The sequence below is a fragment of the Falco biarmicus genome, chromosome 10, assembly GCF_023638135.1.
Source record: "Falco biarmicus isolate bFalBia1 chromosome 10, bFalBia1.pri, whole genome shotgun sequence".
In the NCBI taxonomy this organism is placed as follows: Eukaryota; Metazoa; Chordata; class Aves; order Falconiformes; family Falconidae; genus Falco; species Falco biarmicus.
This window is the reverse complement of record NC_079297.1, coordinates 13,963,943-13,986,691: the sequence shown is the minus strand read 5'-3', so window position 1 is coordinate 13,986,691 and position 22,749 is coordinate 13,963,943. Positions and strand designations below refer to the sequence as shown.

The 22,749-nt window shown below is 45.4% G+C and overlaps 1 long non-coding RNA gene across 3 annotated transcripts in view; it reads left to right on the top strand.

Annotated features, from left to right (window-relative positions):
- Nucleotides 1-22,749, top strand: part of LOC130156536 (uncharacterized) — a 189,414-nt gene that overhangs the window by 121,061 nt on the left and 45,604 nt on the right. For all 3 annotated transcript variants that reach the window (XR_008824457.1, XR_008824459.1, XR_008824458.1), the window contains exon 3: nt 8,545-8,614. This is a non-coding gene — a long non-coding RNA (uncharacterized LOC130156536). The remainder of the gene's footprint in view (nt 1-8,544; nt 8,615-22,749) is intronic.

Below are 22,749 nucleotides of genomic sequence, written 5' to 3'. Positions count from 1 at the left end.
GAAGTGAGCCAGGTAACCAAGCCGAAGCTGAAAGCTGCAGTGGGAGGATGGGGTGGAAATCAGCACAGGTCATCCAGACCTTCTGCTGGGGCAAGGCTGGGGATTTGTGTGTAACCTCCTGTATGGCACGGCTGTCGGCGTATGGAAATGTGAAAGGGAAGAGCTCCTCTCCGGCTTTGCACTTACCGTGTAAGTGGCAGCCAAGGAGAAGAACAGCCATAATTAAACCGTGATGTTGAGCCCTGGTGTCCCTTAGGTAACATCTTCAAAATGAACTGAACATTGAGAATGGCAAACTGCAAGGGATGTAGTGACAGATTCTCTGTGGTCATAGATCACCTCTGAGTGACAGAAAATTGGACACAGATCACGAGGAAGGCAGGAGAGAGCACTGGGGAGGGGGGAGGACAGGGAGAAAGCAACCATTCCTAAAACGAGCCTAAAATCTGCCTGGTTGCTAGGGAAGTGGGACTCCTGGTAAGTAATTTCAATTTGTACCTATATTTATAACAGTATGAAGATACGTTTTATAATCTGTGTAATAAAGAACCTCATCAGCAACTTCTCAGAGAAACTTGTTATTACGGAGAATGACACTCTAATTGCCTCCAGACATTTAGCTTGTCTAGTGAGTGAAGTAACCTGATAAGCTATTGAGCTATTAAGTGATGTAGAATCAATTAATGTAGTTAGATAAGAAAGTAATACCCTACCTAGGTAAACTAAGTAGTATGTGTCAAACTAGTCACTGTTAATTCAGGTCCAGAAAAGCACAGTAGACCCATCTAATTCCCAGTAACCTTCATAAAATTGAAGAGGTTATGTTCTGACCAAAGAAAACTAGTTTTCCAAAGATCATTTGTGAAAATAAAAAGACAAATTCATAATACATTACCAGGGTCATTTTTTGAAGAATATTTTCCATACTTTTGAGATATAAACAACTGAATAACAGCACTGCAGAGATGGTTAAATTATAGGCACTGACTTTTTGAGTTTTGGGAAAAGAGAGAGACGTGGGGAAAACACTCCGTGAATTCCCATGCCTGCATGGGAATGCACAGGGGACTCAGATAACCAGGCGTGCGATTGCCTGTGTCACCTCACACATGTGCAGGCGTGCACACACGGCCACGGAGGACAGCGTACACATAACCGGGAATGTCTCAATATCCTTTTCGCTTAACAGCAGAGCGGGCTTGCATGGCGTGGGGAAGTTGGGCTGTTAGCTCCTACGGTTGACGTACAGACAAGGTGACAGATAGGGAAGGGTCACGGTGCCTTGTGTAGATACAAGCAAGAAATGTGTGAGGACCGAGTTCTAGTTCCAGTTAATTTTGTCCCTGTCTGATCTAGCTTCGGGTGTGATTATCTGGAGTGTGTTAGAGCAGAGGAAAGGAGAACGGGTGAGAAATTATCATCCTGTCTGTCTCGCTGCTGCTGCAGGTTTCCTATCCTGATATATTGTCTCTCCGGTTGGGGAGTGCGGAGGGAGGTTAATGAATCTTAAAACATTTGTAAGTGGCACAGTGTAGCTCCAAGCAAGCCGGGGTATGCGTGAAAGCGAGTGCGAGTCCCCAGGTCTGCATCGCTGTGCTAATGTGGTGCTCAACAAGAGCTAATTAGCCCTACCTGGGAGTGCACAGCACCGTGGGGACACGGCAGCACTGCCGGCACCGGGGCTGGCTCTGCCGCCTCCAGCCCTGCTGTCTCCGCCTGCCTGGTTTGGGGGACTTTCCTTCCATCTCCTCAAGTTTTTGTAAAAAGATGCTTTCAGCTATAAAATTACAATCTGATCTAGGTCTTGCTGTAATGGGTTGTTCTCATCCGTGTCTCTAGCCTGTCTAGTTATGTGCAGTATAACATATATTTATATATGCACACACACACACCTTGCTGCAATATTTGGAGACCCCTGGAGTGCATGGGCCAGGGTTTAAGACAGAGTCCAGGAACATTTGAAGACCTTCTCCCCAAGATCGGGTCCATCATGGAAGGGGTGTTATCATGCACCTCTCCCATTTGTACAGACTCTTTGCTCTGCTGAAGGGCTCAAGGCAGCGTGTCAGAGGTGGGGGAACACCCCCAAGTCCTGATGGCACAGATGGCATTAGTATAACCTGCCATCGTTAGGTACCAAACATGTAAAGTTCCTCAAAATCCTTGGAATGGCTATTTGCAACTTTGGAAACTCACAATCCTTTGGAAACCTGAGCCTAAAACTGTGGGGGAAATGGCAAACTCTTGCTGGAAGCTTTATTACATTGTGGATGATCTTATGGCAGAAGAATATTGGGGAAAAAAATAACATTAACATCCCTAAAATGCCTGCCTTCCAGCCCGTGACATGAGGTGTAGCTGCATAGTAAGCGTGATATTTCTTCTGTAAAAGACCACAGCAGTTCTCTATGGACCACAGGGCAGAAGTAGAAGACCAAATCGGCTGTGTTAAATGCAGAAAAATAAAAATATCATTAGCTAATATTCTAGTGCTTCAGCTCTAGCATTTAGATGTGGTTCAGGATTTGAAATTTGAAATTTTGTTTCTGGTCTTCTATAAACAAGAACAACGCAGAGCCATCTGAACTGATTTGCTTAATGTGCTGTTCAGCATTCACAGCGTAAATTGAATTGTTAGCCTCTCTGTCTTTGCATTTGAATGTTTTGATTCTAATATTACCAGCAGAGCAACCTTCCCTAACTGAATTGTTCTCGCAAGTAATGCTGATGCTTTGCACTCCCACTCAATTGATTTCATTGTGGCTACTGACAAGAAGGTGCCTGTTAGAGTGACCGAGTTAGGACCAGATGAGAGAGTGACAAATCAGAAATATCTCATTGTTCATCAGTGTTCTTTATTTCAGAAATTATTTTTTTTCACCAGTTACTCACTTCCTGCACTTCTGACAGGGCTTGCAGTTGCTTTACACAACTTCTGTGTTACCCCCTCATTGAAGCTGTACAGGAACTAATCCTGTTACATGACTGGGCTTTGTGCTACCACAGCAAAGGGTGCTGAGGACCTAGCCTGGATGTGGCTGCCCCTTTGCATACAGCACAGAAATGTCCATCATGAAGCCTTCTTGCAGCTGAGCATCAGCCCCATGACGCTCATGTGTCTGCACAGTCCTTGGTGCAGTACTGGGAGAGAACCCAGCTCATCCCATGCCTGCTGGAGCAGATTGTCCACACTGCTGGAAACCAGCATCTTCTGGGGTGGTTGAGCTTCTCCCAAGTCAGCTCTGGGCCCATATGGAGCCACTGTAGCTCCAAGAGAGATATGGATGGACAGACGGATGGATGGATGGATGGATGGATGGATGGATGGATGGATGGATGGATATAAACATAGATATATAAAAATTACTTGTTTTCAGTACATTGGATCCAGAATAACAGAGGGTCATGCAGCAGCATGACAGCTGTGGACTTCTGGAGAGTAGTTAATGGCAGGAATTGTTCAGAGGGTCTGACACTGCAAGACCTTGTTAGGCTGATGTTTTAGCGCTGCTGTGGGGAGAGGGATTTCAGTGTGTCTCTGATGCAGACATTAGCTGGTGCCTGGGTCTCTGTAGGTTGGATCTTGGTAGCAAACGAGTGTGGGTGCAGCAGAGACCACCAGGGACCAGAGCCTTGGGGTGGAGAAGGTGGTAGTGGAAGTGGCAGTACAACCATACTCATCAAGAGCTGAGAAGCAAAAGGAGGGGATTTACAAAAGCTGTAGAAAACAGCGTGGAAGACTGAGTATAGTGTTTTGGATATAACAGCAGTGAATTTGTCACTACTAGATCTCAGCAAAGTTTCTCTGGTAATAGAGAAAGGGAAAGGCAAGACTTGGTGCAGGCATCCTTTGTACACTAGTAACTGTTGTTAGCTACGTGGGTTTTAGTCCTTTCCAGAGTTTGATGTTGCATATGTAGACAGTTGCCAGGCAAAATGTTTGCTTACACTGAAATTTTCCATTTGCTGCTAGACTTCAGGCAGGTGAGTGCAAACTGTTCTTCCTGCATCTCAGGATTTTGCATCAGTGTGATCACTGTGAACCTTCTAATTTCTTTTCCTGTAAAAAACAGTTTGGCAAATCAAAGTGTCTGTTCAGTTAGTCAGTAAAAACACCTAGGCACCACGCAAAAAAATACACAGGCATAGAGATGGACTCTGAGCTGGCTGTGCCTCAGATTAGATACTCAGTGATGAGGGGTACTGACCATTGTTTATTTTGTCTTGTCTGCATTGAAACAGAACTGTCATAGATGACTATAGAGGGAAGAATAACACACACACATTTTCTAAGTACCTTTATTTGCACAAATTCCTTTGCCATATTTTCCAACATGGTAAGACGGTGGCCATCAAGAGAAATTCAGAAATCCAGCCACTACTAAGAGGATGTCAAATGGCGGGGGTGGGGGGGTGAAGGGAATCAGAAAGAGAGTGTTTGTACTTTGTAGGGTAGAAGTTAAGGAGACATGATTGTGTTTCTTGCCTTTCAAATAATTTCCATTTTAAGCCAACAATCCTTATGGTGGGACAGCAAGTAAGAGGTAAGGATTTTCCCAGAGAAAGATTTTTAATTAGTTTGAAAAACTGGTAAATTTTGAGACATTCACCCAGATTGGTTTATCCACAATAAATAATAGCAATAAACTCTCCCCCTCTACTTACATCTTGCATATATACAAGCACACGCAAGCCCAGGTTAGCAAAACCACACGTTCTTTTGTTCTCTTTGTTCCCTTTGTTCACTGTGCAGTAATGAAAAATGACAGCCATATTTATTGTAACATTCCTCCAGGAATGCAGAGATAATTACCTGCCCTTAGCATGGGAGAGGAGAACGAGCGTGAGCTCCATCTCCTTCCAGCTCCCTGGAATCCGACCAATGCATTGATGTGAAACATGAAGTGGAGGACATCGGGAGCAGAGATCTGCTGCCTTGTGAGGTTGTTTTTAGGGTTCAGGTTTTTGTGTTTTGCAAAATAACACCTGAGAAGAGCTCAGGCAGCTCTGTTAAAAGGGGATTGCTCTGAATTCCACCGAAATCCTCGCCAATTTCTAAAGAAAAGGCTTCTGCGTGTTCACTCGAAGTAGGCTTGACTTTGTTGATAATATCACCATTTTCATGTGGACCCTTGTAGGGTCTGCCCAGACCAACCTGGCTCCAGCCCTGGCTGGTTTAGCACTCAGTGAGTAACTCTGCTCTCCATTATGATGACCCAAATGTCATCCTATCTGCTGTAAAGTGGGGTTGTGGTGTTTCTGAAAAGTACTAGATTAATAGGCATTGGAACTGAAAACCTCTAACGTAAACCAAAAAAAATGTGCGTTTTGGAGCTGTAAGAGCACGTGTGACCTGGCTCCTGTTCACCCTCCCGGGGTGTATGGTGGTGGTGAGCTCAGCCATAGTGCTACAGGCTGTGCACAGGGAGGGAGGGGGAATGGAGCCTGCCTCCCCCCCACACGGTGTGAGCCCCAGCACCCTGGGAGCCCCTGCTCCCCGCTCTGCCCCTGCTTCTTCGGGGAAACACCCGTGGGTGAGCACTTCCCCATATCTAAGATCCAGAGCAGAAAACTGGGGGGAACCCTATTGCTTTTAGTCCTTTGTTCAGCAAGGACAACCCATCCCAATGAGGTCTCCAGGCAGGTAACTTGGTGCCTTCCCATGGTTTTTTATGATTATTTTCCAATATGCGTTCCTGTTTAATAGGAATTTAAAAGCAAGACCTATTTAGCCTTTAATAAGAACAATCTTTTCATATCTTAGTATTTTTGTCCTCTGCATTTATTTCCTCACTAGCTGGGATTTTTCAGGCTGATTATTTTTTAAGGTATTAAAAATATAATCCACATGATATATTAAAATATAATTAAGACTGTTATCATATTTTCAGCAGCGTGTTATGCCTAGGGAGATTTTACAAGTTCAGATACATTTTTGCATCACCCACACTAGTGAGGGAGACCAACTGGCCATTTCTAACCCTTTTTACTGATAGGAAAATGGAAACAAAAAAAGAGGGGAAGGGTTTTTAATGCTTCCAGGTGTTTCACCTTCACATCATTTTCTTTCTGATCCAGACCGTCTCCCAGTGGTGCAACAAAAGGAGATAAAAATGAAGTTCATAGCCTGGATTACCACGTTTTTCAGGTTGTGATAAAGAAGCCCTTGGCACGGCAGCGGAATGGGGATGTGGGTGGCCCAGGGGTGCAGGGCGGTAGGGTTTGCATGGCCTAATCCTCTGCCCGGGGGGAACAGCACAGCCTGTCCATGGCAGAGCAGCTACTTCTGGGGTGGGCTGGGGGGCTTGTGGAGCTGGGATGTGGTTGCGATGCAGCCTTGCAAGTGGGAATGCACAGATTAGTGTGGCTGTGCATTCAAGTGAGTCCTTCTGGAGACCTTTCTGTGCTTGGAAGGAGCTCTTCAGCTCTTCACCTTTGCTTCATGACTCAACACATCACCTTCCCAACCTGGGGTGGGCAGTTACTGCAGAAGCCCTGGTCGTGGGTGTATGTTGTGATTGTGCCCTGATGGCCAGCTGTAGGCTGGATCACTTTGCAGGACATGGTGGGCTGAACCCCTCAGACCCCCTGCCCACCCCTCCTCTCCATCTCTTGACCCCCCAGTGCCATTCTTCAACCCCTGGGTGAGACAGGGAGCTTGGCAGAGGCTGGTATTCATGACGGCGTGGCAACGAGCCAGCATGTGGGTGACGCCTGGCTTGCAGTGGGAGGTGGTCATGACGCACGGCTTGCAGAGGGAGGTGGTCATTCACTGCCCAGAGGGGCCAGCAGGAAAATTCCTTCATGGGGAGGAAACGGGAGGAATCACCATTCACACGTGGATCTTGAGCTGGAGGTGTCTTGGTGCAAACAAGATTGAGTGGCTAACAGGGCTTTTTCGGTGGAGGGCTCTCAACCTCTCATCTTCTCTAGCCCATACCCAGAAAGATTTGCACTGGGAGAGCTGGAAACCCATTTTTTCCTCAACTGCCCACAGAGAGGTGAAGGGTTCAGAAATGGAGGGTTTGGTGGCTGAGGGGTGAATCAGGGGGCTGTCATCACAAATGGTACTAGTGCGGGCAAGGAGTTAAACCATTGTGGCAAAGTCTACTCACAGGAGAGTTAGCAACAGGAAAGTAATTGAAAATAAATATAATCAAAGTGCCCAAGTGTTTTAGGAACTTCATTCTCTTTATTCCTCCTCTCCCCTTTTCCCCCGTGCCCCCAGGAACTACTGATGTTCCCACAGCTCATATTTTCAGTAGTCTTTAAGCAAGTGTTTAATGGGATTTATAAAAACACCTGAGCAGGTTAGATCGGTTATAATTCCCACTGATTCCACTGACCTCTCTGTAGACGGGACACAGCCCCCTGTATTGCACAGGCTTACTTGAGACTACTATTCAAAGTATGCTGGAAAATATTAGCCGTATCAGATTTGTCGTTTAAGTTCTGGGAGGTGCCGTCAGAGTTGGACTGATGCATAGAAATATAAATAAACATAAGGGTGTCTCGGTACCTGCCTCTGCGTGTGTGTGTGTGTGTGTGTGTGTGTGTGTGTACAGTCTTTATTGGCGACTGAAAACCCACTGCCTGCTCTTTGGTTTTCCATTTTAGCTGGCCTATTATCAGAGATTTCTGGAGTGTGAGTTTCATAAGTAGAGGTTATCATACATTGCAGGCCATCTCTCCTGCTGGGGAGCAAAATGAAGGTTTGATAATGAGATCGCCCAAAGGCAGATAAGAGCTCTAGCTTGCTGAACAGTCCCTCAAGGTTTCCTGTGATGGCAAAAAAGAGGCAATGCAATTTATTATCCTTCTCCCCTTGTACCTTCCCATTGTTTGAGAAGTCAAAGCAGCAAAACTATGTGCGTTCAAAATAAATAAATTAATAACCAGAGCAGGAGACCCGGTGTGTTGTTATTTTGCTCTGAAGAAGGTCTGTGATTTGCTCTAACACCACGAAGGAAGTCTCTGAACTCCAAATCCTGAAATTCCATTTAAAGGACAGGCTCTCTCCCCCGCTCCTCCCGCCTTCTCCCTGCTAGGATGGATATTCTAAAATTGAGTCAAGTGCTTTATCTTGATAGAGGATGGAGGATGGCTCTGTCACCGCTGCCGATAACCTTCCCATCTCCAATGCTGTTTGCTCTTCTTTCATGCTAAACGCTACAAAGTGCATTACAGTAAAGCGAAAGGTCAGATCTAATCCGTAAAACACGGAAGATTCAGAGCTGAAGTTGCCACATCATTAAGTCACAGCATCTTCATGCTTATGTTTTCTAGCACATATGGTATATAAAATCACCTAGTGTTTCACAACCCTCTTAAATAATTAGGCACAACAGGGTTTGCTGGGTGACCACCTGGATAAAGTCAAAACAGTGGCATCTGCATCAACCAGATGGGAGTCTGCTCTTCGCTGCCATCAGGAAATGGACAGCCAGCTTCCACTCGAGTGAACCAAAAGCTGCCTGCTTCCAGATAAGAAAGGGAAAGGACAGTTTAGGGGAGAGCGATAAATTGTCTTCCTTCAATTTTCAGGTCACTGAGGCTTTACTGAAACCAAAAGGAAGAAATCCTGTTCCCCAGCCTGGGAAGCAGCAGGGAGGAGGTAAGGTAAATTTGTACGTAATCAGCAAGCCATGTACCTGGCAATGGTGTTTTGAAGGCAGGTTGAACAAAGGCTTATATTTTTATTTGTTTCTGTCATTTAAGAGGAAAAAAAAAACCTGGGGGAGGGAGAATATTAGCAATTTAGCGTGAGGCTCCATTAGATCAAATCAGTGCCAATGATAGTCACTTATTTCCTCCATTTCATAATGATTTACTCTATAAATTAATGTCCGCCTATTTAAACATACTCAGTGATTCAGCTCTGGGTACCATGGCAATATGTGACAGGGAATAGGGCTGAACCCACCAGTCATATGGCTCTCCGTGCTGTCATTATGCTATATGTGTGCCGGTAATGGGGGGCTATGTGAGAACGTAGACAGATATTATGCAAACATATACTGACTTAAGTATCAATCTGTCACTGGTGTAACTCATTGTAATGGCTCCACCAAAGTCATTACAGAGTAATATGCATTACAGCATGTTAAACATCTATCACGGGTGGAGGTTCAGAGAAGCCATGAGGAAGCTATAAGAAGCTACCAAACCCAGATCTGGAAGATACTCAGATGTAAGGTTTTCAGTTCAGCTAATCCCTGGCAGAGCATTCCTTTTCCCCACGCCCCTTCCACTCCAAAGATGAATCTGAAAGAAATATCTTACAGCTTTAAGAAGAAAAAAAATAAAGAAAGAAAATCCTCCCGAGCTTGTATGTATGAAGCACACGCAAGGTAACTGCAGCAGTTGAATTCCCATCTTTCTTGCGTAGACATACACACAGACGCAAATGGGGTTTGATGGTGGGAAAGCTTTAGCCTGGCTGTGCTACACAGCGGTTTTGGTATGTGATCCCCTCTCTTGTTACCTTTAGAAGTCACTCAGCCTGATTTTGTGGTACAGAAGTGGAAGGAGGATGTGACCTCTGCATCCCTCTTCAGCTAATCCATGTCCTCTCCCCTGACACGCCTGGGTAGCATATTAGCACATCCATAACACAGCTCAGTCCTTTCCCTGGTACCAAATTAGCTTGGTTAATAACTACCAGGAGTCTTCAGCCTGAGGTTTTGCAGTGGGTCATTCCTCTTTCTGATGAGCAAGATGCTGTTCAAGACCAGACACGGTAAGATTCCTCTTGGACAATGCCAGTGGCTTGGGTTAAGCTCTTCCCCTACCCTGCATTTTTTGATTGCTTTTCAAAGAGCGGTGCTGCGGCGCTGGCTCAGCAGCCTGAGGTGGAGAGAGTGTCTGGCGTGGGCAGGTGGGGATATTTCATTGTTCAGTGCAGGCTTGGCTATTTTGATAGCATGATATACGTTCTTCAGCCAATCCAACGGATTAGCAAAATACTCCGTTTAAAGGTTAAATAGCTGATGCTCCATCAACATGTATGGGAGGTGACACACAGATCCAGAGTGATCCAAAGCGATTGGATCAGTCTCCAGCCAGCTGGGTGGTGTAGCCAAGGATAAATGCAAGTGCACAGATATCTAAAATGAGTTTACCCACTGTGTACTGCTCAGCCTGGGCACTCAGCGGTGCATTTACTCACTTTTTTGTGTACTAAAGCAGTACTGATACAGCTCACAGCATCCTCAAGCAGTTGTATAGAGGGTCAGGAGAGAGGCTTAATAGACTGAAGGTGCCTGAATGCAGTGTTACAGTAAGTAACCCACTCTCTTAAAAAGAGAGACTGGTAAAAGAAAAAGCCCAGGGAACACTGGATCTGTTGTGCTGTTACCATTTAACCTGCATTCACTGCCAATTGAAATGCACTTTACATTACTTCAGTCAGATACTTCAAAGGAAATCCTGGAGATGGGAGCACTTAAGCAAGAGCACTTCTGGTGGTAATGTGTGTATTTGAAAGCCTGGCAATTGGGAAGGTTGTGAATGCAGCAGCGTATCCAAATATAGCTGTAGCTTGTTATATGTAAATGGCAAGACTCATTCTGATATTCCTGCTCCTATTCTGCCCTTCCTCCCCGCAAAACAGTGTGATTCCTCCATCTGTCAGCATCTCCAGTATTTGTGTTTGCGTGTAACAATGTTCGCCTGTGCGCATTATCCCACATGGCAGCTCGGGTGCGAATAGCTGATCTAGTACCCGGTTATAAAAAGCCCAAAGGAGATATGCAGGAAAGGCTCTTGGAGGGAACTGTTGCTACTTCTTCAGCGCTGCCCGAGCCTCCCGGGCCCGTGGGGGAAGGCAGCAGCGCCAGGCGAAGCCATGCACACAGCCGAGGGCAGGCAGAGGATATGCAGGGTTGGTGCCGAGTTGGGGCTTGTTGGATCAAGCATAACCAAGAAGATCATGGGGTAAAGGTGTAGAGCTAGAGCGGGTGAAATCCTTGTGTGGAGGCTCTCACCTCACTCTAGATAAAACCTCCTGAACGGGAGTACCGCAGAGCTCTGCTGTGGGTCCATTAGTGTGTGCCGGGCACTGGGTCCCTGCAGCTCAGCCACGTCCTGAACTGGGACATGTGGGGTCTTCCATCCTCAGACCCTTGTGTCCCTATGTGTGCACCAGGACTGAAGAGCAGGCTGTGTCTGCATCTGAGATGAACAGACTCTTGCAGTTTGCTGGGACGTCACCTCCCCCCTTGCCCACCGCGTGCCGGTGCGTGCTGAGGCTGGAGCACAGGGCCAGGCGTGCACGTCAGCATGCAAGAGGATACTTTTGACTCTCAAAGGACTCCCTGTTATTTAAACCTTATTGTAGGGTAGATCTGCTGCAGCCCACCATGAGCCATAAAAGACACAGGATCAGGTGGGACGTACAAAGTGCATCCATCATACAGCGAGGGCAGTCTGTGAAATGTTGGACAGCATGTGGGTAAATCCCCATCACCCAGGAACAAACGGGTCAGGCAAACTTTTCTGGTTACCTTTCCTGGAGAAATTCTGTTGCTTCGTTGCCTTCTGCATTTGGGCGCAGTGTAGTCTCTGTCTTCATTGTCACGGTGGATGAGAGTTTAAAAGATAAATTCCTTTTAGGTTCTCAGCAAGAAATGTCTCTTTATGAAGTGAGCTCATAAAAAGTAGTTGAGAATTCCTGCCTATAGAATAAGGGGGGGGTGATATCTTGGAGCTGAGGAGAAAAAACACAGCTGCTCTCTCTTTCCCCAACACAAAAGGCAAGAGTGACCTTTATACAGCAAAATTAAATGCCATACAAATAAATACTAATTCTGTTTAGCAGCGTTGCTGCTTTTATCTCCCTGTGGCCATAACCAGGTAAAATTCCCCTTTGCTGACCCGACCATCTGTTGACACATTTAGGGCTGTGGCACGCAAAGGAGAGGTCCTATTTGCTTAATCCCTGAGCAAGGATGTCTTCTTCTCACTCCAGACTCTTACATTTGATTTGGAAAGGCAGCTGAAGGGCAGGCACTCCTGCCTTTCCAAAAGGCAAGGAGTGCGGAGGGTGGGAGGCAAAGTTGTGCCGCCACAATATCTGGGATGGTTCCTGCTTTGCAGGTGGAAAAGCAGAGCAGTGACTGCCTGGACAGCACGTATGGCAAACCTCATCCAAGCACGGGGCATGTTCAGAGAGAAGCATCTCTGAAATTTTATTGCAAGCAGACTGGTTGCTCCACCTCCTCTTAGTTTTGCTCAACTTGCGAAGACAGTTGTAAAGACTCTGGTTCCGTATCTACTGATAATATCTGTGGGTTTTGAAAGTTAATGACATCTATTTTGTGCCATTTGCATGTTCATCCATAGGGTTGAAATCTTCCTTTTCTTGAAAAAGCCCACGCAATCCCGCATTTCACACTACCATCCTGGAATGGCGTACGATCCGCCTGTGGTTAAGGCACAGCTCCAAGCCACTCAGGTGATTCACTAGAGATTTTAGCTGCTAAAAATCAAAAAAAGTCTCTACTGAGCATGTGCAAATACTAATTTCACAAATGCATTTAGCACGGCCAAATCTGAACAGATTTTCAAGGGAACTTCAAAGGACAAAAGGCATATTCCCTGCATAAAATTTTTCTACATCCCCCCTGTAATAGTCAAAAATTTAACAGAGCAGATTGCCATTAATTTTTTAACATGGGAAAAAATGCTTGGGTTTGGTGGTGTGGTTTGGGTTTTTTTCCTTCTCAGAAATCTCTAACCTGTATTATTTTATTTTTTTCCTAAATTCACCATCATGAAACTTCAGGCCATATCATAAATTCCCAATAAAACCAAACTAGAAAAGCTAGCCCTGGATTTAAGACAGTCGTCTCTAAAGACCCAGATAATACACCCGCTTCTACCTCCCTCACAGAGTTCCTACACAACATGCTAACTTTTCTGGAGTTGTTAGTAGTTGCAAGCTGCTCATTTTGGGGTTGATAGCCTGGAATCTGGTCTTACAGGGGTTCTGAGCTCCCCCAGCCACATCCAGGCAGTGTAACAGAGAAAGCACCCAGGGCGTGAGATACCCGGCTCTGCATCACCGCCGGCTGGGTGCTGCAGATCAGCGCTGTTTGGTGAACCTTCTGTTGGTGACTCGGCACTTTCCTCCGCCGCAATAATGTCGCCCTTCTTGTTAGAACACTAAATATATATGAAGATTCAGTAAAATGTGAAGACACTCTGCAACATTCTCCTCAATTAAAGTTAAACTGATGAATGTCACAGACAAGCCTGAGAGGAAATTAGTCACTGCCTCTGGAGCAGAGTCTGAGTAGTTTTCTGGAAATAAAATATCAAACAGGTGCTCTTTAAAGGAGCTCTGTACTTTGCGTACATGGACACTTTGGAAAAAAAACAGCATGTGAACATATAGCTTAAAGATCATATAAACATGTATATCCCCAAAAGGAATCAAACTGAAATTGTTCAGGTATATTTAAATTGACATTTCCAGGCTATATTACATAAAGACTGCACATATAATATGCTTATGCTACATAGTCTCCCTGAATCCCAGATTTCAGTGTCATAACATCAGAAAGGACAGTATCCTGGTGGTATTATACTGCTTCAGGGCCAACTACCCATCTTTGTGGTCCTCCCTCCTCCTCCTCAATCGGAGCTTCCAGCTGGCGCATGCCCTTGGGAGAGTTTTGTATTAAAACTAATCAAAGGAACACCCCCGACTCCAGCCATTTCCGATGCTATGATCAGCACTAGGCTCTTCCACGAGGTTTGGAAATTTTTCCCTCCTTCCAAAATCTCAGCTTCAAAGCTTCAGTTCATTCTTATCTCAGACCAAAGGGCTGCTTTAAGGCTGCCTTGCGCCCTGCACCTAGGGCCAGCCCAGCCACGAGTCTTTATTTCCAGCTGACCCAGAAGGCTGTGGTTCGAGCATGGCCAGCACAGAAAAACTCGGGCGGATTTGCTGCCCTTCCCACCACCATCTTCCTCAGCATTTCTGCACTGCACCGTGGCTGTATGTGCTCTGTTTGTCACGTGGAGGCTGGGCAGGGACTTTATGGCAGTCATTAAGTGCTCAACAACTTCCCACAGCCTGCCATGAACAGTTGTTATCAGCGCTAATTAATCTACAGACGTATTAATTGCAAGAAGAAATGCTTACTGGAAAAGTACGCCTGGCTCCTACCCTTTTCAGGAGCAGCTTCTTGAGATCCTTCTGCAGGACCTGTGAGTAGCCACCAGCAACAGGCAGATGGAGAAATGAGTTTAGTAGCTCCTCTGCAAAACTGATAAACAGCCCTGAATTAATATATATATATATATATGTGTATACATACATATTTAAGAGCCTGATAATGAGTTGTGCGACTTTTGTTGCGTCTTTTCATGTCTCCAATGAGTCCAGGTTCCCTGTCTTTAAGGTCTATATTGCTGAGACCTTCCTGACATCACCCACACTCGTGTTTATCCTCTCTGAAATGGAAACCTGACCATTTCTTGCTGTCTGGGCGGGGGGGGCATCCCACAGTCAATCTGATTTTCTCCCTCTCCCACATGCTTGTTGAGCACTCCCTGTCCCATATACACTCTACTGATCTGGCATAGCCAGCTGGATCCTGACCTGCAGTCCTACCCCTGCCCGAAGGGTGAGAACAATCACGCAAAACCTCTTTAGGGTGATCAGGACTATGATTCAGGTGCATGTTTTAGAGCTGAACCTACAGAGTAAAAATGCTGTCCATCAATCAAGGAGAACTCAGGAAACTAGATATTTTTGGTAATTACAATATACTGGAAAAGGATATGCAAATTCCCTTGCAGAGATTTGTTCCTACCGCACAGACAAAGCAGCTTTGTTGACACGTTATTTATTATTTCAACAGATATAACCTATTAATTATTTGTAGCATGTTCAAGAGTAAACACACGCTCCAGGGAGGAAGTGAAAGCTTTTTAAAGTTCAGCTGTTTCTGGCTCCCTTCGCCTGTACACAGATGTCCTGGGAGCACCGCAGGGAGGGTGGGAACAGGAGTTTGTATTCATTTACATCTTTATCACTAGTTCATAGGTGAAGGTGTTTTTTCAGTCTGTAGTCCGATATTCCATGCTCAAGGTGAGAAAAACACGAACATGTTTCTACCTTGGCAGCATCGTCTCCACGTGGGTCTCTTGACTTTGCTAGCAATCAGAAGGGAAAAACCTATGGGCAGAATTCCTCCTTGTTCTCATCTCCAAACTCACAAAACTCTTGAATTAATTTTATTTTTCATTTAATAAAATAAAATTGGTGCTTCAAGTAGGAAACATTTGAGGACAAGTTTCAGCTCAGAGTACTTTATTATGGCTGAGTTTTAATCCTCGGTGCATAAGAAGGATTATGCTGAGAACACTGACACCACCTTAAATATAGCAGCACGAACATGCCAATGTAATAAATCTTTTCAGCTTTTAATTTCAATTCAAGAAAAATGTTGGTAGAAAATACCTTCTTTCCCAGTAACCTTCCCCTGTCTCAAATGTGCCTGCTCTCCCAGGCACCATCTGACTCAGCCTTGTCAGTCAGGAGGGTGAAGAGGTGCTACCTCCATCCGACACAGCACACCTCCAAAAAATCTTTTGCAGACCCAGATGCAGCAGCACAGCGCTAGTTTTACCTGTCGCTATTGCCGTCGGGGCAGAGAGGGGGACAAAGTGCCTTGTTAAGCCATAACAAAGCAAGTTTGACCAGTAAAAGCCTGAGCTCGTGCTGGAGAAATTCCCCGTTACAACTTTTTTGGGTGGTATCGCAAAGGTGGAGGTGGCCTCGGTGTGTAGCTCCCCGGCGGCTTGGCAGGGGTTGCTCCTGGAGGGAGCTCAGGAGGGGGATGGGACCCAGTGAAGTATCCAGGAAGGGGAAATTTGATTTATAAGTAAGTGAAGCATCAGCAGATGTCTTAAAAGGTCTCCTGAGAGTTTGTAATACTCTGGAAGAGCCAAGAGTAATAAAATGGAATAAAATCGATTATAGAGCTAAGCGCCTATCCTGACTGCCGCACCTAGAGGAAAACGAGCACTGCTTCTTGCGGGCAGAAGTGGCTGCGCAGCCCGGCTGGGGATGGTCCAGCTCAAGCTGAGCTCTGAGGGCATGTGCTTTGCCAGGTATAAGAAACATCCTCCCGGCCGCTCCACTATCGCTCGGCACTTTTGTGATTTCCCAGGGCGTTTAATTTTCTCTTTTGTCTTTAAAATATCGTGGGACTGCAGATATGTTGGGAGGTTTGCGTGGTGACTAGAGCAAAGATAATATCTAGGTTTCTTGCAGAAATGTCAGATGTTGAGGAATTGGTCTATAAATAACACAATTTTGTGCTCACAGAATATTTGCCGGTTGGTTTTTTATGAATCGGTATTATAGTTATCATAAAAGGAGTGCTATAGAGCCAGTTACTATGGTACATAGATATCACCAGTTTTGGCCTGCAAGTGATGTGCTAGTAGGATCCTTCCTGGCAAGATACATGAAATGTTACAGTGCTCATTTTGCTAGAAAAAAAAAAAATAAAAATCCCAGCTACGATATCATCCATCTTTTCCTGCATATGGAGTATTATCTGCAAGTGTCGCTGGGAGCACCCAAAGCTTTAAGACTGGCCTGATAACACACCTACCATCCAAGATATGTGCAAGACAAACATGTGGAGCAGCATCGCCGATCGCCGCTTTGGCAGCCAGCGTTAATGGTATGGTTTCGTGGAAAAGCGCAATTCACAACGTTTGTGGGTGAACATATGCAAATCAGCATATAAATCAGGCTGATGAAGCTGCAGCAGCCACCACAAACCAAAAATAAGTGTGTCTTTTCCCTTTAGGCGAGGACTAGCACTAGCTGAAGTAACAGCTGCACGAGCCTGATGAGGCCCAAGAAGGCCATTAGAGTCTCTATCGGTGGTTTCGAGCATAGTGGACTGAATGCAAAACCCTCTTTGCAAATTTGTGGTCCTGCTAATTTTTGAAATTTTTTTGTTAGTTTGAGCAGCATTATGCTGTTGCATATGTTTTCCCAAAAGGGTCTGCACAGGGCTGTTACCTACATGGTGGGGGAAAAACAGACTTTGCATTATAATTCCTAGTTTAAAATTAACATTGCAGTTATTTAAAACAGGCTTAGTTTAGAGTTGGTAAAATCTGTGGTTCAGCCTGATCTGTCTTCTTTAAGGCTGTCAAACTGAAAGGCATTAAAATGCAGAGAAAATTATTTAGAAAAGAAAATGCAACTTTGCAATTTAACTTTGCTACAGGGATAAAGTTTTAAGAAATTATTAGCAGTCTGGGTGCCTTTTGTCTTGGCAGCCTGAGGTTAGATTCATTAAAAAGAAACAATATTCAGAAAATCTTGAACACCCACCTTTGGAAAACCTGTTCTCTGCAAGTAGCTAAAGATGGCCCCTAAACTCATGGTCTGTTTGAAAGGCTCAGCCTAACCTTAAATAAAATTAAAAAAAATTTAAAAAAAAGAAAAGAAAAGAAAAGAAAACATTAAACCACGTACAACGGAGTAGCTGCAGTACTTGACATGCAGGAAGGCAAAGAGATGCTTTGAGAAAAAGAAGCACCAGTGTAAAGGCAGCAGTGATGCTCATGTTAGAAGGAGATGAGGTGGAAATAAACATTATTCTGGGCTAGGAACAGTAGATACAGAGCAGTGGTAGGACAAGAAGGGAAGGTGGCCGATCTTCATCAGTTGTGCAGACAGAGACCGTCAGGACCCCAGTATCTTGGGACCTGTTGCTGCTAGTTCTAAAGTAACATAAACCCAAGGACCTGTTTGTATGTTTAATGGGCTCTCTGTGGTTGATCTCCTTTCAGGATGATCATTTTGATGCTGCTGGGATTCTGCTGCTTTAAGAAAGATGAATAAGGAATTTAAAGCCTTAGATGTGCATCTCATCTTTTAATTTAAATTTAAATTTAAATTTAAATTTTTAAAAAATGTCAGGAATAAAAACAGAGTGATTTGGTGTCACTTCCAGAGCTGAATAAAATACTGAACTTAACTAAAACCTACCACCAATGGTGAAAAATAAGCCAGGAATTTAAAATTAATCCCATTATTGTGCTCTAAAACATTATTAATAGATGCAGAGGTTTTGGCAAATCCCGTTATTTGAATACTATTATTTCTGCTAAATATTTCATAGCCAGTTTTTATTTCTTTTATCAAACAGTCACTTTAGAAGAAAGATAAACTCTCTATTAGTGAAGTTCAGCAGCATGTGACCTGCAGGGCCTAGCGAGGAAGATTTTTGAAGGGATCTGTAGGAATGAGCATCCATGGCAAAGGAGGGAAGAGGAACCGCTGCATGGGAGCAGTCCTTCAGGCTGGGCACCGCTGCATCATCCCAGGTCTGCGCGGCCTCAGCACACAGCTACGCATTGCTGCCCTACGATAATATTGCATTTGCAAGATGATAATATCATGCTGATCAATTCAGGACCACAGAAAACCATATTCTGTAATCCCTATGCGCTCAGAATAATAACTGTGCTTCGCAAGTAGTGCCATTCATTCCAGTGGGGCTCTCTTGTAATCAATATATTTGTTTCCAAATTATAGTGTTATTGGTCCAACTTGATCTTTATTCCCGTTAACCAATTGCATGTGCGGAAGGCCTGGAAACGATGCCACAGCGAGGGCTGCTCTCGTCCCACTCCCATTGTTCAAGGACTCCAGTCCTCAGAGTTATTGTTCAAGCTGCCAGTTATCTCCGAGTGCTCCCAGCAGATGTTGGGGGGAGGGGGCACTTTATTTTTTTAAATTTTTTTTTTCAAGAAGTTTGCTCTTTAAGGACCAAGCCGGATGAGAAATTACTTCTGTTTGCTCTCCCCTGCACTGTGTTTTGTCTCTTAAAATCAGAAAATATTTAGAGAGGAAAATGTGTTTTCTTGCTGTTCAAAATGATAATAATTTGCCAGTGGAAATTTATTACTGACTTCAAAGGGAGCCCTAAATTTGCTGATAGTAAATAAGGGGCAATCCTGCTTTCACTACAGTCATTGTAGCTGTTCTCGCGGGGTTTTGCGGGCACTGATTTGAATGCAGAGCTGTCCACAATGTGATATTTCCATTCTGTGAGCATCCTCCAAAGTTCAGCATTTATTTTGGTCTGTGGTGGAACAAAAAAAAAAAAAAAAAAAAAGAAGAATTTAAGGCCAGTTTTCAAAGATAGGATTGTATCAAAATACTAGGTTTTAAATCAAAACCTAGCTATCATAAGAAGTTTTCTTAGATTTGGGACTGTTGGATTATCTTAATAAACAGAAGAGTCTTCTGGGCCATAATATGATCTCTGGGGTGCTGATCTTAGACATTAAAGATGCAAGGTTGAAGCTCCTTCTCAAGAAGAGCTTTTCACTCTCCATCTTCTGCTTCATGATCCACTCAACCCCAAACCCAGTGATGGAGTATGACAGCTCTTTCTTTTCTACTGTCTCTCATGTGCACGTAAGAAATAAACAGGGAAGCTGGCTGATACGGATTTGTCTCCATGGAACATTTTTGGTGTAATGATCCATTCTGTTGTGGTGCCATTTCCTGAAGAAGACAAAGTCCCAGCCAGTTCTGCTTGAATGAAGGTGAAAGTGTAGAGCACCTCAATGAATGAAGCCTACAGGATCCACATGGAGAGCTCACGTCCTACACTTGGAAGTTCACATCCCATCCAAAGGGTCCTTCTTGGCTTAGCTCCCTGACTAGCCCTAACCTTATTGCTGAATATTTAGCCAGAACAAAATGAATAAAAAAATTAATCCACGCCATGCCTGATTAGGGATTAGAAATGTTAACCGGCCAGTGCCTTTTTCTGCAGGGGCATGCAGCCCCTATACCTTTAATTAGAGTAGCCTGTGGTACTTGCCATAAAGCTGATAAGTAATAAATAGCTGCCTTTGTCACATGCAAGTTCAGCATTGTGAAACGGCACACGGACGGCTTTAAAAAGCCTTTGATTAAACCCAGCACTACAGTAAATCTACAAACACAGAGGAAAGAAAAGAAGCTATTTAGTCTGTGCCAGTTCCCGGCATTAAGTATGCAAATTTCTCGGTGTCTTCAGCTCCCAAGAACAGCAGGCGCTGAATGCAGCAGCAGCAGCAAGCGGCACGACATCATTCATTTCAATCATTAAAACAAAAGCGGGATAAATCGCTACCTAATTTGTAAAATATGCTTATCATATAGGCTCTTTGGTCTTTAAGAAAAGCACCAGCTGAATGAGAATCACTGAATTATTTTGGAAAAAAAAAAAAAAAAGCTCGAATCAATTCTGGTTTTCCCCTTTCTCCCAATGATTGTTCTTTTCTTTCTTTTTCCTTTCTTTTTCCTTTCTTTTCCTTTCTTTTTCCTTTCTTTTCCTTTCTGTTTCTTTCCTTTATTTTCCCTTCCCTTCTCCTTCCCCTTTTTCCCTTTCCCCTTCCCCTTTTTCCCTTCCCTTCCCTTCCCCTTTTTTCCCTTTCCCCTTCCCCTTTTTTCCTTTTCCCAATTTCAGCTGAAACCTATCTGTAGCCTTCCCTCAAGCTCCCACCCCAAGCCACAGGAAAACTTCAGTCTTTTTTCCTGACCGTGCACAACTCGACATTCCCAGGTCCATTTTCCCTTTCCCTCTTTCAAAAACCAGAAGGGTGACACCAGCCGCAGCCCAGCCCCAGCTCCCTGCCCAGCATCCCCCATCGCCCCGCTGCTGCCCCGCTGTCCTGCAGCCCCCCTCCCATCCTTGTGCAGTCGGGCAGCATTCCCCCTTCCTCCCTGCACGGCAAAATACGCATCCAAGCAGCCTCATCCTGCAACCTGCTGGGAGCTACCTGTGGAAGGAGCCCAGCTGGGTGGTGGTCAGCACCCTGGCCTCTCTCCCCCGCCCTGGGTGCTCAGCTCAGACAGCATCCCCCTTTTTACATGTAGCAGTGAGGATTATCGATACACAGGGAGCGCCATCACTGGATCCCCGGGAAGGTTCAGTTCTGCTCCATTCAAATGCAGGGTGGCCTGCAGGTAGTTTATTTTGCCAGTCACACTGTTCCTGCTACACGAACCAGTTCACCAGCTTCTCTTCAGCTCACGGCTGCTTGGGGTGCTGAGGGCACAAACGCTCTTGCTGAGGCTGCCCCCATAATGTGTTGCTGCCCGCGTGGCTCCTCTGCCCCCACTCCATGACGTGTGTGCGATGAGAAGCATGGCCAACAACCCTGCTCTTCTACGAGAAGTGCCCCGCGATGATTTCCCAGCTGTTCAGCCGTTCAGCTGTTCAAGGATAGCGCCTCTGGCAGTACAGCTCCCCACTGTTGTTATGCTGGGGCGTCAGCAGATGGAGCATATCATGGTTATTGAAGTTGGATACAGTGACTGTCAGGAGCCTTGCATGGCCTGGCATATGCAAATAGACCCCGGGCATCTGGTTTTATCTTGGGCCGGCCACATGAAAAATTACGAAAAGAAACTTATTGGTTAAGGAGACCCAGTGGCCGTGGCTTGGATGGTACCGTGCCACAGTCCCCGTGCAAGTCGTGATGTGGTAGATGAGCCAGGGAAGGAGGAGTTTTCAAAAGGAGTAGGTTGTGCGACCAGCCGTGCAAAATGCACACCTGACAGCAGACCTGGGTGCTGCCGGGACAGGGTGGGTGCGATGGCACAGCCACGGCTGGGTGCAGCACCCACACGCTGCCGCAGCGCCAGGGGGTGTTATCAGAACAGGGGTTCAAACAAAATACTTAGTGCACCTCGGATGCTTCTGTGATCTTTTACTTCGCTTTGGTATGATTTGGTTCGTCGTTGGCAGAATACTCAAGAAAGGGGAGTTAAATGTCAGCTTATCCCCAATGTTTTTCGGGGTGACCATGTGTCACCCAGCCAGTCAGGGGATGAACAAGCCAGGTCCGTGAAAAATCCAGCCCAAATTGGTGTTGCTTGCTTCTAAGAGCAAACTCCATGCCTCTCCACATGGAGCTCATAGTCCTGCCACAATTTCTACTAATTTCATGTGATCTCCTACAGCCAGGCCTTATAACTCTCCAGTTGAGTCTGCAAACGGATTTTCAGCCTCAGTGCCTGTAGGATGGCGACTCTCAACATTGATACATTGAACAGTGTTGGAGATGGTTTTGCCTTGAACAGCATCATTGCAAATCATCTAAAAAACACAGCTTGGTGCTAGAGCGTAGCACGCAGATATATGATGAGGGACCACTGAGGTGCAGTGTTGTGATGTACAGGTATCGCGGGTGTCAGTGCCATGACGTGGCAAATGCAGCAGGGTACAGCCCTGATCTTCTTCCTTGGGGCAAGTTGGGAAAATGTTTTCTTTGCTTCCCCAGCAACGCCTGGCAATACAGAAGAGCTACCCAGAGAGTTTTCTTTGCTTCTCCTCTGGAGATGAACCATGTTCTCCTCTCCTCCCTTCTGCTCTGCTTTGTCCCGGCTCTGCGGAGGGTGGGAGTGGAACCGCAGCATGCCAGCGTGCTGTGCAGCAGAGGGCCGGCGCGGGCTCCGGTGCAGCACATCAAACCTCCCCGCCTCAGCCCGGCAGTCTCCTGGCACTCTACCATGCAAATGCCTTTCCTAGTCGCTGCCTGCTCCCTATGCCTCATCCTTGGCTCTTTTTGCAACATCAGAGGAGCACAAAATGGGGGAAGGGAGAGAAATAACATCCTGAATATTGTGCCTTCTAATTAGGCTGGCAGTGATCAAACAGCTTTTCAGGAGCACACTGCGTTGGGCTTGCTGGCACGGGGCTT